This window comes from Emys orbicularis, chromosome 1, assembly GCF_028017835.1.
Source record: "Emys orbicularis isolate rEmyOrb1 chromosome 1, rEmyOrb1.hap1, whole genome shotgun sequence".
NCBI classification, from domain to species: domain Eukaryota; kingdom Metazoa; phylum Chordata; order Testudines; family Emydidae; genus Emys; species Emys orbicularis.
Genome location: NC_088683.1, coordinates 154,189,345 through 154,202,243, shown reverse-complemented (window position 1 = coordinate 154,202,243; position 12,899 = coordinate 154,189,345).

Below are 12,899 nucleotides of genomic sequence, written 5' to 3'. Positions count from 1 at the left end.
CAAACAAAAATGATAAAATCCACCACAGTTCTCCAGAGAAACCAGCTCACCTGCTTTCTTCTTTGGGAAAGACACCAAAGACACATCTGAGATGTAGCCACCACACCTTATTGTTAGTACAAGCAAAGAGACCCTCACCTCCAAAGGACACACAGGAGGACAGACTATCAGAAGGCTACATCTAGGGACCCTTGTACTGACATTGTGTTTGTTTTAAAGAAATCAGGATCAGGACATCTTGAAAGGACAAGTGAAAATTTTCTCCAGATGGGTTTTAGTAAAACTGTGCCTACTGCCTTGCCATTGTCGATCTTGCCTGCCAGACTGCAGCTCAGCTGGCTGTAGGCATTTAGGCAATTTCATTTTACTCTGCTTTTACACTGATGTATAATACCCCTCTTCCCCATTGTGTATAATAGTCCCTCTGTATCCTACATGTGAAATCTCTAACCATGTTAGACCAAGGGAAGGACTCAGCTTTACTAAAACAGGACTTGCAGTTTGACCTGGGGAAAGGGGTCCTTTAAAAATAAAACAAATAAATACATAAATATTCTGAATGCTTTGTACAGCCAACAGTCTGAACATGTAAAGTATTTAATATGACAGACGGTGCTCCCTGCTATTTATATAAGATGTTCCAACCCCTGCTTCCTGTTGCTGCCAGTGTGAGCAGTAGTGAATGCTGGACAATATTCTTCATAGACATCAGTGCATTAGATCGAGTTACTAGTGGCCTGTTGGTTTGTTCCCATTGACATGTTGTCACCCCCAGGCTGCCTACTTTGGTGGAGAGGGAGGACAGTTTGCCACAAGGGAGAATGTTGAGAGAGCTCAATGAGATGTATCAATGAGTGATTATGTTCCTAGTAGTTTTATGGTTAATGAAGTGTCCTTGCTATAATGTCCCGTATGACATACATGGCTAACATTCACATCACAGCCTATGTTGTGTTTTGCCATATTAATTTCTCTCTCTCTCTCTCACACACACTCACACACACACACACACACGTCAAGATGTGGAAACTGTCCCCAAGAAATGGGTATGTTTGGGTGTAGCCAAAGGAAAGATGAGTATTAGAGAGGCACACATAGACAGGTGGCTGGGTGCAGTATGGGGAAATGCATACGAGCAGCCAGATGTTTTGGGTTTTGTGTCATGCACAGAGGTAAGGGTCAACTGAATATTTTGGAGCTGCTAGGATTGGCGGGGTGGGGGGAGGGGTTATAGGGTAGGTGAGCCAGAGCAAGCGTTTCAATCCTGGTCCATCTTGAAGGGGTATATGGTACAGGACACATCTTTATCTGAACGAGAAGCTTTAAGGGTTGAGAGGGGAGCAGAAGAGATCTTTAAAGACACTCTCTTCAGTGGCCTTCTCAAGGTTGACCCAAGTGCCTCCAATTTTTGATAAGATGTGCTCACTCCTCTCTCACCCACTTTGAGGATGTTTTAAATCAGGGGTTGGTAACCTTTCAGAAGTGATGTACCGAGTCTTCATTTATTCACTCTAATTTAAGGTTTCATGTGCCAGTAATACATTTTAACATTTTTAGAAGGTCTCTTTCTCTAAGTCTATAATATATAACTAAACTATTGTTGTATGTAAAGTAAATAAGGTTTTTAAAATATTTAAGAAGCTTCATTTAAAATTAAATTAAAATGCAGAGCCTCCCGGACCAATGGCTAGGACCTGGGCAGTGTGAGTGCCACTGAAAATCAGCTCGTGTGCCGCCTTCGGCACGCATGCCATAGGTTGCCTACCCCTGTTTTAAATGAACTCACTGATGTGAAAATTTGGCATGTGGATGGATCAGAGAAATAATGCACCTGTACGGCCACACTGGAGACAATGGGGTACATCAGGGATTCATTGCCACATAGATTCCAAGGCCATAAGGGACCACTGTGGTCATCTAGTCTGACCTCCTGCATAACACCATCCCTAGAACTTCCCCAAAATAGTTCCTAGAGCATGTCTTTTAGAAAAACATCCAATCTTGAGTTAAAGTTAATTTATCTCCCTCTGTGTAACAGTTATCAGCCTGTGTGAATCAATTATAATCTTCTCTCAAAATACTATAAAATGCTCTAGATCACTGCAGCAGAGTAGGTTGTCCTTAGACTTACCTTGAGCAGAGACAAACAAAGGTCTGTGGAAACGCCTTGGTTAAAACCTCATTATTCTTTTATTACTATTGTTGTTGTTAGGTTGTCATTGTTTTTTTTTATTTTTTTGGTCAGGGCAAGAAAATAAGCCTTCCAGGTGATATTGCCATGTAAGGGCGTGTTTTACTATCTGCACTGTTAGCTGAGGAGGAATATTGTGGGGAACATAAGGGTAGTCTGAACTTGAAGAGACACTTTTTCAAGGTAGGGATTAATTAACCTTTTCATTGCTGTGTGTGCATACACCTGTGACAGGCAGAGCTTATGATTATATGTAGAAAAACAGCAGCAAATTAATTAAGTGACCAACATATTAAAATGACATTTGATCAAAACAATTAAACAGCAGGGAGAAAACTTAAAAATACACACTCTGGAACAATTTTTAAAAGTAGGCTCTGCCATTGAAGCCAAAGGTACTCAACACTTCTAAAAATCAGGCTACATATGTAGGTGCTTAAATATGGACTTAGGAGCCCAATTTCAGGCACCCAGTTTTGAAAATCTTGGTCTCTGGCTTTAACTGAGTGAAAGGAAATGGACACTAGATGGCAGGAGTAGCTAAAGAATAAGACAAGTGGGATTCTAGCCTAACCCTGAGAATAGTTTCCAAAAGACTTATGTCTTGGTTCAATAGATCATCTGCGAAATGGTAAACATAACTGAGACTCACCTGGCGGAATCACTTCTGCAGACTTTACAAATCACCAGAGTCACCAGCCAAGGCACAGGTGCATTCAATGAGTAAAATTAAAAGTATAAACAGGAAAACAAACACATATGTCCATGGCCACTGCACAGATGAGAGCTGGAAAGTAACTTATGGTTTCCTGCTGTCAATACTCATCATTTTACATAGGCTGAAGAGAGTGGATCAGGGCTGGCCTTATCATGAGGTGAACTGACGCGGCCGCCTCAGGTGCCAAACTGTGGGGGGAGGGGGGACGCCACTAGGACCCAGAGTGTAGAAAATTATGTCTGCTGCTGGTGCATATGTATTCTCTATGCTCTAGATGCACAGATATGGTGGAGTGCTGTGCTGGAGGAAGGAGGGCACAAGAGACATAACAGGTAGGCAGGAGAAAAGGTGAGGAAATAACAGAAAGCGGCAGGAGCTGCAGGGAGAGAGAGGAGGAAGAGCATCTTATGTACCTCTCTAGCACCCCCAGGAGCCTGGACTGATTAACACCAGCTTCTCGGGGAGCTTCCTGTTTCTTGCTGCTTCCCTGAACCCACTTGAGGAGAACTGGCAGTCAGCTGAAGTTAGGCCTTTAAGACACTGATATCTTCCCTCGTTCAGGCCCTGTTACCAGCCTGCTTATTTGTCCCCTTCAACTGAGTGTTGAGAGCCACTATAGCTGGCACAAAACAGCAGTCATGAGTGAAAGAAGAAAACGCCCCTCTGGGGTAGCATTCAGAAAAAGAAAGAAAGCAAAGGAAGCTTTTCTATCTAAGCAGGAAGGAGCTCTCCTGAGATACATAGGCACAAATGTTCACGGTGAGCCTTCTGGCCCTAGTGAGGATGTGAGTGGTGAGGAGATGCCTGATCTTCCAGTTAGTCAGAGTGCAGGTGACCTGACAGCTACTGCAGCATCCATATCTCCATCTCAAATGGATGTAACCATGCACATTCCTGAAGAAAAGTGTAGATCAGAGAGGAGTGTGGTGGAGGCACAAGAAACAGCTGCTGCTGAGTTTAGTTCCTTAAGTCTAGTTCAGGGGTCTCAAATACGCGGCCTGCGGGGTTCTTTCGTGCGGCCCGCCAAGCTCCCCACGCCCCCCTGCCCGCGCGCCCCCACGCCCTTCTGCCTACCCCGTGGTGCCGCGAGCCCCGCACCGCTCCCTGAAGCGGCTGGAACTATGTCCCTGCAGCCCCGGGCGGGGGGGGGGGAGGGGGGAGTAGAGGGCTCTGTGCTCTCGCTTCCAGGCACTGCCCCCCGCAGCTCCCATTGGCTGCGAACGGGGAACCGCGGCCAATGGGAGCTTTGGGGGAGGTACCTGGAGGAACAAGAGCAGCACATGGCGCCGTTCCCTCCCTCGGGACTCCGACTGCTTCTTGGAGCGGAGCAGAGCGGAGTGGGGCCAGGGGCCAGGGCAGGCAGGGAGCCTGCCCTGGCCACGGTGCGCGGTGCTGCCACCCCAGAGCCGCTCTAGGTAAGCGGCACCAGGCCGGAGCCCTCACCCCAACCCCCTGTCCAGAGCCCCCTGCCACATCCCACACCCTCCTGCACCCCAACTCCCTGCCCTGAGCCCCCTGCCGCACCCTGCACACCTCCTGCACCTCAACTCCCTGCACCCCATACCCAAATTCCCTGCCCTGAGCCCCCTGCCGTACCCTGCACACCTCCTGCACCTCAACTCCCTGCCCTGAGCCCCCATCACACTCCGCACCCCTCCTGCACCCCAACCCCCTGTCCGGAGCCCCCTGCCACACCCTGCACCCCAACCCCCTGCTGCACCCCTCACCCCTCCTGCACCCCACACCCCAACTCCCTGCCCTAAGCCCCCTGCCGCACCCTGCACACCTCCTGCACCTCAACTCCCTGCACCCCACACCCAAATTCCCTGCCCTGAGCCCCCTGCCGTACCCTGCACCCCTCCTGCACCTCAACTCCCTGCCCTGAGCCCCCATCACACCCCACACCCCTCCTGCACCCCCTGGGGGCAGGGAGGGGGCAGAGTTGGGGTGAGGACTTTGGGGAAGGGGTTGGAATGGGGGCAGGGAAGGGGCGGGAAGAGGCGGGGCAGGGGCTGAGCCTCATGGAAGGGGTGGAGTGGGGGCAGGGCCAGGGCCAGCAAGGGGTGGGTGTCAGTGATGCGGCCCTCGGGCCAATGCACTATTTCTCATGCGGCCCTCGTGGTCATTTGAGTTTGAGACCCCTGGCCTAGATGATCCAGGACTGTGGACCCACTTGAGCAGTAGCCTGAGGGACTTCCTTGTACTGCATGAGCCACAGCAAGTGAAAAACTTCATATTCCCCAAAGACAATGAAAATAGAAGTTTCCATCCAACACATTACTGGCATGAAATCCCCAATGGTGACAAAGTGGAAAGGCCATGGCTTATGTACTCAAAAACCCAGAATGCTGCATACTGTTTTTGTTGCAAACTCTTCCAGTCTAATGTTCCAGCCACATTGGGTTCTACAGGAACAAAGGACTGGAAAAATCTGGCTAGAAATCTGGCATGCCATGAGACGGCAGCAAATCACCAGAGAGCATTCCATAGGTGGAAGGAGCTTGAGATGAGACTAAGGTTAAAGGGCACCATAGATGATCAGCATCAAGAGAAGATTGCATCAGAGTCTTTTTACTGGCAAAATGTTCTGAAAAGGCTCATTGCCGTTGTGAGAATGCTTGCTACCCAAAACCTAGCACTGCGTGGCATTTCAGATCAGCTGTATGTGCCAAACAATGGAAATGAAACTTCCTTAAAATTGTGGAGCTGATGGCTGAGTTTGATGCTGTACTCAAGGAGCATCTAAGAAGAGTCACCACCCAAGAAATATACACACAACCCTACCTTGGAAAAACAATTCAAAATTAGATCATACAGTTACTGGCAACAAAAGTCAAACAGAAGATTGTGGCAGATCTGAAGTCAGCAAGATATTACTCTGTTATTCTGAACTGCACACCTGACATCAGCCATACGGAACAAATGACTTTAATGGTGCGTTTTGTAACAACAACAGAACCTAGTGAAAATGGTGACTGTCAGAGAGCATTTTCTAGAATGTATTGACATTGATGATACTACAGGAGCTGGTATGACAAATGTGCTTCTTAAAAAGCTGGATGATATGGGAATTGCGATAGCTGACATGAGAGGTCAGGGCTACGATAATGGTGCCAACATGAGAGGAAAGAACAGAGGAGTGCAGACACGGATCCAAGAGTTAAACCCTCGAGCTTTTTTTGTCCCATGCAGTTCTCATTCATTGAACATGGTGGTCAGTGATGCAGCATCAGCTTCTAGTGAGGCTGCTGAATTTTTTAATGCAATTCAAAGCATCTATGTATTTTTCTCTGCATCAACTCATCAATGGCAAATTTTGAAGCAACATCTGGGAACATCCTCTCTGACACTGAAACCACTGAGTGCCACATGATGGGAAAGTCGAGTGGAGGCGATAAAGCCTATCAAACACCAAATTGGGAAGATAGATGATGCCATAGTTGCCATTATGCAGGATAATGCTATGACAGGAACTGTTCATGGGAGAACAGTGGCAGAGGGAAATGGAATCACCAGAAACATACATAACTTCAAATTTCTGTGTGGCTTAGTGTTGTGGCATGACATACTGTTTGAAATAAATGTTGTAAGCAAGAGACTCCAAGGTGTTGACCTTGATATATCTGGAGCAATGGAACAACTGGACAAAGCAAAGTCATACCTACAGTCTTACCGGTGAGATGAGGGATTTCAAAATGTTCTGAAGAGTGCACAGAAGTTGGCAGAGGAACTTCACACTGAAGTTATTTTCCCACCCATTCAAGAATACAAGAGTCACCGAAGAAGACATTTTCCTTACGAGGCACGGGATAATCCCATAAGAGACCCCAAACAACAATTCAAAGTTGAATTCTTTAACCAGGTGCTAGATATTATATTTGGGGTGTTGTATGATATTCCAAAACTCCTCACTATACCTGAAGAAGACCTACACCAGCAATGCACGATATTGAGGCGAGTGATTTAGGTGATGAACTGAAAGCCCTTTCAAGATACATTTCAGCAGGATCAACTCCAAAGGCTGTTCTGGAATATATGTGCACAAATAAGATGACCACCCTCTTTCCAAATGCTTTTCTTGCTCTGTGCATACTTCTAACACTTCCTGTAACAGTTGCCAGTGGAGAACGCAGCTTCTCCAAGCTGAAGTTAATAAAAACACATCTACTCTCCACAATGACACAGGAGAGACTGGTCGGCCTTGCAACCATCTCAATAGAGCATGAGCTGGCCCAGACTGTGGAGCTTCAGGAAGCAGTTCAAATCTTTGCAACCAAAAGGCACGGAACGCACCACTTTGATTATTCAAACAGATAAAAATGCCAGTGTTTACTATGCAGACAAGAAAAGTTACATTTGCTGTTCAGGCGTTTGAAAGTTAAGTGTTACTTAAAATTTTTGAATAAGGCATTTTAAGTTGTTAGTTCTCCTTTATTGGGGTAGGTAGCATAGCAGTACCATGAGAGGAGTAGAACAGGAAGAAGGCAGAATTGAGACCTTTCAAAGTTTTGGCCCAAGCAAGGGGACATGAGGGTGTCATTTGAGCTCCCCGCCTCAGGTGCCAAAATGTTGTGGGCCGGCCCTGGAGTGGATTTATCTTTCAATGGATAATGTTCATGTTTATTTCCAAGTTTTTGCGTTTTTTAAATACACCGCTACCTCGATATAACACCACCCGATATAATAGGAATTCGGATATAACGCGGTAAAGCAGTGCTCCAAGGGGGTGGGGCTGCGCACTCTGGTGGATCAAAGCAAGTTCAATATAACGCGGTTTCACCTATAACGCGGTAAGATTTTTTGACTCCCAAGGACAGCATTATATCGAGGTAGCGGTGTAGTTTATATCTACATAAAGTGCAGTTCTACTATGAAAAGTGACTTTGCTATCATGAGGCCCCATATTTTTTGGGTCACTAGTGACTCCAGATCAAATGTATTCAGTTTGCAGGTAAAGAAATGGGTGAAGGGGTGATTCTAATTGTCACCACTACATATTCATCCTGCGGTCTGAGAGTCAAGCTGGGTTCTGTCCTTGTGCACCTTCACCAGCAACCCTGATCTAGTTTGACGTGTACAATAGGTGCAGTTTTGGTGCAATAGAAGTCCTAAGGAAAAGGACCATGTCATAAAGGGGATTGCCATTCAAGTCGTCTTTCACCAGCCAAGACCATGAGCTCTCCACCTGAGAACCCCAAGAGGGGAGGAAGCTTTGATCGGACCTGTGTCTAAAAACACCTTGGAGCACACACAGAATACTAAAACTTAAAACAACTTGGACACCCAGCAGTGTCCTTCTGCCAAAAATACAAGCCAAAGATCCACCATGGTGGCCAGAGCTGTCCACATGAATGACTGCCCCTCTAGATGGCTCCCAGACAGCATAAGAACATAAGAACGGCCATACTGGGTCAGACCAAAGGTCCATCTAGCCAAGTATCCTGTCTTCCGACAGTGGCCAATGCCAGGTGCCCCATAGGGAATGAACAGAACAGGTAATCATCAAGTGATCCATTCCCTGTCGCTCATTCCAAGCCTCTGGCAAACAGAGGTTGCGGACACCATCCCTGCCCATCCGGGCTAATAGCCATTGATGGACCTATCCTCCATGAATTTATCTAGTACTTTTTTGAACCCTGTTATAGTCTTGGCCTTCACAACATTCTCGGGCAAAGAGTTCCACTGGTTGACTGAGCGTTGTGTGAAGAAATACTTCCTTTTGTTTGTTTTAAACCTGTTGCCTGCTGCTATTTGTAGAGTCAACCTGTAGAGACACTACTGTTACTACAGCGGAGGAGACCCAGAGAGAATATTAACTTCATATTGGAATTCCATGGAAATCTGGCTGGTGTGCTGGGAATGGTTCCAAGAAAAGCAACTAGTCTGATCCACTGTCCCCTCTATCCTGACCCCAGCGAAGCCCCTTCTGCACAGAGCCCCAGCAAAGTGGTATCTATGGGTTCTTGGGGAGGAGATGGATGGTGTCACACAAGTGAGACTCTTCCCCACATTCTACATTTCAAGTAGGAGTCTCTCCGGAGTAGAGTTACTATCTCCCCTCCACCCCCTCCCCAGTAAGTGGAAGGGCCAATTGGTTCATTAATCCCAATGTAAAAGTTAGTGTTATTACAAAATTAAGTAAGGGCAACTGACATGATTTATTTAAAGTTATAATTCTGCATAGGGGTTAGGAAATTCAGAATGGGGAATGAGGAGACATTTTAAGTGTGGGTGGAGGCTCTGTAAAGGATCAGAACAATACTGGCTCAGACTAATGGACCATCTAGCCCAGCATCCTGTCTTCTGACAGTGGACAGTGTCAGATGCTTCAGAGGGAATGAATAAAACAGGAAGATTATTGAGTGATCTACCCCCAGCCTCCACTCCCAGATTATGGCCATCAGAGGTTTAGGGACACCCAGGGTACGAGGCGGAGTCCCTGACTATTTTGGCTAGTAGCTACAGAGGGATATGTCCTCCAGGAACCTATCTAATTCCTTTTTTAACCCAGTTATACTTTTAGCCTTCACAACATCCCCTGGCAATGAGTTCCACGGGTTCACTGTGCATTGTGTGAAGAAGTAGTTCCTTATGTTTGTTTTAAACCTGCTACCTATTAATTTCATTGGGGACCCCTGGTTCCTGTGTTATGTGAGGGGTAAATAACACCTCTCTAATCATTTTCTCCATACTATTCTTGATATTATAGACCTCTATCATATCTCCCCTCAGTCGTCTCTTTTCTAAACTAAATAATCCCAGCCTTTTTAATCTCTCCTCATATGGAAGCTGTTCTATACCCCTAATAATGTTTGTTGCCCTTCTTTGTACCTTTTCCAATTCTAATACATCTTTTGAGATGGTGCGACCAAAACTGCATGCAGTATTCAAAGTGTGGGTGTACCATGGATTTATACCGTGGCATTATGATATTTTCTGTTTTAGCTAGCCTTTCCCTGATGGTTCCTAATATTCTGTTATCTTTTTTGACTGTCATTGCACACTGAGCAGATGTTTTCAAGGAATCATTCACAATGACCCCAAGATCTCTTTCTTGAGCGGTAACAGCTAATTTAGACCCCATCATTTTGTATGTATAGTTGGGGTTATTTTTTCCAATGTGTATTACTTTGCATTTATCAACACTGAATTTCATCTGCCATTTTGCTGCCCAGCCACCCAGCTTTATGAGATCCCTTTGTAACTCTTCCCAATCAGCTTTGGACTTAACTATCCAGAGTAATTCTGTATCATGTATAAACGTTGTCACCTCAATGTTTACTGCCCTTTTCTAGATCATTTATGAATATGTTGAGCAGCACAGGTTCAGTACAGTGAAAGCTGCCTATTTATTCCTATCCTTTGTTTCCTATCTTTTAACCAGTTACTGATCCATGAAAGGACCTTCCCTCTTATGTCATGATTCCCTACTCTGCCTAAGAGCCTTTGGTGTGGGACACTGTCAAAGGTTTTCTAAAAGTCCATGTGCACTATATCCACTGGATCTCCCTTATCCACATGCTTGTTGACACACTCAAAGATTTCTAATAGAGTGTTGAGGCATGATTTCCCTTTACAAAAGCCATGTTAACTCTTCCCCTGCATATAATGCTCATCTATGTGTCTGATAATTCTGTTCTTTACTATAGTTTCAACCTATTTGCCTGGTACTAAAGCTAGGTTTACTGGTCTGCAATTGCCAGGATCACCTGTGGAGCCTTTTTTTAAAAATGGCATTTCATTAGCTATCCTGCAGTCATCTGGTACAGAGGCTGATTTAAGTTATAGGTTACATACCAGTTTGTAGTTCTGCAATTTCATATTTGAGTTCCTTCAGAATTAGTGAATACCATCTAGTCCTGATGACTTACTGCTGTTCAATTTATCAATTTGTTCCAAAACCTCCTCTTATTGACACCTCAATCTGGGACAGTTCCTCAGATTTATCACCTAACAAGAATGGCTCAGGGATGGGAAGCTCCCTCACATCCTCTGCAAAAAATTCATTTAGCTTCTCTGCAATGGTCTGGTCTTCTTTGAGCATGCCTTTAGCACCATGATCATCCAGTGACCTCATTGATTGTTTGGCAGATTTCCTGCTTCTGCTATACTTTAAAAAAAATTGCTGTTAGTTTTTGTGTCTTTTGCTGGTTGCTTTTCAAATTATTTTTTGGCCTGCCTAATTATACTTTCGCACTTTGAGTTGCCGGAGGTTATGCTCCTTTCTATTTTCCTCAGTAAGATTTGACTTCCAATTTTTAAAGGACACCTTTTTGCCGCTAACCATCTCTTTTACTCTGCTGTTTAGCCATGGTGGCATTTTTTTGGTACTCATTACTGATTTTTTTATTTGGGGTATACATTTAGTTTAAGCCTCTATTGTAGTGTTTTCAAATAGTTTCCATGAAGCTTTTGTGACTGTTCCTTTTAATTTCCATTTAACTAACTTGCTCATTTTTGTGTAGTTCCCTTTTTTGAAGTTAAATGCTACTGTGGTGGATTCCTTTGGTATTTCCCCCCCACCCCAAAAAATGTTACATCTAATTACATTATGCTCTCTATTACCGAGCAGTTCAGCTTTATTCACCTCTTGGACCAGATCCTGAGCTCCATTTAGGACTAAATCAAGAAATCTCCCCTTGTGGATTCCAGGACTAGCTGCTTCAAGAAGCAGTCATTAATGGTGTCTAGAAACTTTATCTCTGCATCCCATTCTGAGGTGACGTGTACCCAGTAAATAGAGAGAGACCTGAAATTCCTCATTATTATTGGGTTTTTGTAGCCTCTCTAATCTCCCTGACAATTTCACAATCACCATCACAGACAGCTGGTCGGTAGTATATTTCTTTTGGTATACAGTTATTATTTGAGCATGGAATTTCTATCCCTACAGATTGTTTAGCACAGTTTGGTTCATTTAAGATTTTTACTATAGTTGACTCTATGCTTTCTTTCACGTATAGTGCCCCTCTCCCACCAGCTCAACCTACTCTCTCATTCCTATATATTTTGTACCCTTGTAATACTGTGTCTCATTGATGATCATTGTTCCACCAAGTTTGTTTTGCCTATTAAATCAACATCTTCATTTAATAACACTCACTCAAGTTCACCCATCTTGGTATTTAGACTTCTAACTTTTGTATACAAGCATTTACAAAATTTGTTAATATTTAGTTGTTTGCGTTCATGTGATATATTTGAATAGAACTTTTTTCACTTGACCTGTTTCTCTTCAGTTCCTACATGTACTTTATCAACTTCTATCCCCTCCTCTTTACTAGAATACAGCGTATCCCCTTTAATAAATACTCACCTAATTGAGGTCTCTGTCCAAACCATGTGCTCCTCCACTCCTGTTGGCTTTCCCCCAGCCCTGAGTTTAAAAACTCCTCTACCATCTTGTTAATTTTACATGCCAGCAATCTGGTTGTGTTTTGGTTTAGGTGGAGCCCATTCTTTCTGTACAGGCTCCTCCTTTCCCAGAGGGTTCCCAGTTCCTAATAAACCTAAATCCCTCCTTCCAACACCATTGTCTCATCCACGCATTGAGACCCTGCAGTTTTACCTGTCTAACTGGCCTTGGGGGTGGAATTGGAAGCATTTCAGAGAATGCTACCAATACCATGGAGGTCCCAGACTCTTACTCTTACTTAGCAGCCTAAATTTGGCCTCCAGGACATTTCTCCTACCCTTCCCTATGTTATTAGTATCTACATGTACCACGAGCACTCGCTTCTCCCCAGCACGGCAAATAAGTCTGTCTAAATGTCTCACAAGATCCGTAACCTTTGCACCTGCCAGGCAATTGACCACAAAGTTCTCCTGGTCATCACAAACCCAACTATCTATAGTTCTAATAATACAATCCCCCATTGCTATTATCTGCCTCTTCCTAATAACTAGGGTTCCCTCCCTCAGAGGGGTATTCTCAGAGCAAGATGATACCATGACATCATCTGGAAGGAGGGTCCCAACTATGGGATCATT